The sequence below is a fragment of the Ornithorhynchus anatinus genome, chromosome 14 (assembly GCF_004115215.2).
Source record: "Ornithorhynchus anatinus isolate Pmale09 chromosome 14, mOrnAna1.pri.v4, whole genome shotgun sequence".
NCBI lineage: Eukaryota > Metazoa > Chordata > Mammalia > Monotremata > Ornithorhynchidae > Ornithorhynchus > Ornithorhynchus anatinus.
This window is the reverse complement of record NC_041741.1, coordinates 18411518-18414723: the sequence shown is the minus strand read 5'-3', so window position 1 is coordinate 18414723 and position 3206 is coordinate 18411518.

The following is a 3206-nucleotide window of genomic DNA, read 5'->3' as shown; positions in this document are numbered from 1 at the left end:
CTTGTCAGCTGTGTGACTTTGGGCAAGTCACTTCACTTCTCTGTGCCTCAGATACCTCATCTGTAAAATGGGCATTAAGACTGTGAGCCCCACGTGGGACAACCTGACCACCTTGTATCCTCCCCAGCGCTTAGAACAGTGCTATGCACATAGTAAGCGCTTAACAAATGCCATCATTAAGATTATTATGACAATATAACACAGTTGGTATTGATAATAATAACAATGACAGTATTTGTTCAGCGCTTACTATGTGCCAAGAACTGTTCTCACAGTCTTCATCTCCCCATTTTACAGATGCAGTAACAGAGGTGCAGAGAAGTGAAGTGACTTACCCAAAGTCACACAGCTGACAAGTGGCAGAGGCGGGATTAGAAGCCCCGACCTCTCTTTCCACTGAGCCACGTTGGTAGATACGTTCCTTGCCCACAGCGGGCTTACGAGGGGAGACACGCACTGATAGAAATTAGGGGAAGGTACATAAGTGCTGCGGGGCTCTGCACATTGTGAGCACTCATTAAATATCACTGATTGATTCAAATGCACTAGTTAACCATCCTTGCCTCCTGTGTGGAGGGTGCCAGCCTGCAGAAGTTGTTCCCTGAGGGAAAGAAGTGTCGCTGGCCCTCTACACACTTACTTGGCAGCTGTGTGACTGTGGGCAAGTCACTTAACTTCTCTGTGCCTCAGTTCCCTCATCTGTAAAATGGGGATTAACTGTGAGCCTCACGTGGGACAACCTGATTACCCTGTATCTCCCCCAGCGCTTAGAACAGTGCTCTGCACATAGTAAGCGCTTAACAAATACCAGTATTATTATTATTATGGATTTCTAGCAGAAGGCTGATGGGGACATGGCAGGAGTGGGGTAGCAGACACCCCCAGGGGACAGCAGTTTCTTGGACGCCCCCCCCTCCATTTTGTGCCTCCCAAATTTGACAACACTCAGGGCAGTGTTTTCAACAGACACAGCTGCAAGAGTTCAAAAACCCTTCAGCTATCCTGCCGAATTAGAACCCAGGTCCTCCGACTCCCGGGCCCGTGCTCTTTCTACTAGGCCGTGCTGCTTCTCTGGTGTATATGGTACTTATGAAGTAGGAGGGAGTTCCAGACCGGGGGAGGACGTGAGTAAGGGGTCAACGGCAGGAGAGACGAGATCGAGATACAGTGAGAAGGGGGCGTTAGAGGCATAAAGTGTGCGGGCTGGGTTGTAGTAGGAAATCAGCGAGGTAAATCAGGAGCGGGAGAGCTGATTGTCAACTCACTGCGTTAGTCGTGTGGGCTCCTGGCCAACTGGAGAAAGCATTCCCAGAAATAGAAACGTACGCAGAAGAGTCGCCCCGAAAGGCAGAATCCCGCTTCCATCAGCAGCTCAGTCTGCTTCTGCAACAGGAGCTTGTGGGCATCCAGCCGGGGACGAATCATGTTAACTATTAAACGTGCTGGAGGATGAAGAGGAGATAATAATGTTGGCATTTGTTAAGCGCTTATTATGTGCAGAGCACTGTTCTAAGCGCTGGGGTAGATACAGGATAATCAGGTTGTCCCTCGTGAGGCTCACAGTCTTCACCCCCATTTTACAGATGAGGTAACTGAGGCACAGAGAAGTGAAGTGACTTGCCCACAGTCACACAGCTGACGAGTTGCAGGGCCGGGATTCGAACCCATGACCTCTGACTCCCAAGCCCGGGCTCTTTCCACTGAGCCACGCTGCTTTCACAGACCCTTCACCTGATCAAAGATGGCTAGGTTCTTCTCTCCGCAACACACCCTATCTTCAAAAATCCTAATAATTCAAAATAACCGTATCTCGACGGCTAGTATTTCACAACCTTTTATGACATTTGGAAAATTTATGGAGTGACTTCAAAGAGTTCTCTTGGAGAAAAACCACAGACACTCATTTTCCATATAAAAAGAGGATATGAAGAACTCACCATTGCGGCTTACATATGGACAATTTTCTTTTCGATGAGTCTGAAAGTCCAAACGTGACCCTCGCCGTGGTAATGTTGGTTATCCTTCAGGGTGACTGTCTGCTGTAATTGTTTAAATTTTCTCGTTCCAGCCCTTTACGCTTCAAGCTGCTGGGAGATTCAGCGGCAGAGGAGCCATTTATCTTTGAATCTACTCAATCGATCAATCACTGGAATTCATTTTCTCTGTGAATACACTCCAAAGAAATGTATGCTTTAGGGTGTGAGGTCAGGTCAAGTTAGATGTCTCCTACTATTTTCTCTTTCAAAAGCACCTCATCCTGCCAAGTACTTTAGTTTGGGAATCTCTAGGAGATGAGAACCCTAAAGCAATTTTCCTGGGCACATAGGAGGTTCAGTGTCACGATACCTCATAGTCTTGAAACCTGGAATGAAAACAGAAGCCCTGTGGCTGCTTTACTCATTCATTCATTCAGTCGTATTTATTGAGCCCTTACTGTGTACAGAGCACTGTACTAAGCGCTTGGAAAGTACAATTGGGAAACAAATAGACACAATCCCTACCCAACAACGGGCTCACAGTCTAGAAAGGAGAGACGGACAACGAAACAAGTATTCAGGCATCAATAACATCCAGAAGGCCTTCCCAGACTGAGCCCCCCTTTTCCTCTGCTCCTCCTCCTCTCCCCTTCTCCCCTGCTCCCTCCGTCTGCTCTACTCCCTTCCCCACACCACGGCACTTGTGTATATTTGTACATATTTATTATTCTATTTATTTTATTAATGAAGTGAATATATATATATATATATAATTCTATTTATTTTGATGCTATTGATGCTTGTCTGCTTGTTTTCTTAGTACAGTGCTCTGCCCAAGGTAAGGGCTCAATAAACACCATTGATTGACCGACTGACTTTCCTAGAAGGGAATAAAGAAAATCTTCCTTATTAGAGAAAAACAAGTTTTGAGGTAGCAGGGCAACTATAATCATTGTGGTATTGGTTAAGCGCTTACTACGGGCCGGGAATTGTTCTCGCCAAATCCATCTGCCTTCCTACAATGCTTGGCAACCAGTAAGCGCTCACTAAACGCCACCGATTGATTTTCCTAGAAAGAAAAGTCAATAAGTTTCTTCCTTTGTGGTAAAGGAGGAAATAAAAAGCTTTGCCGTATTAAGGTAAATGTTCACGCCACAGAACAACCAGACGCTTAGTACAGTGCTCAGCACACAAAATGCCCTCAGAGATCCAACTGACTAATAAAGTTTC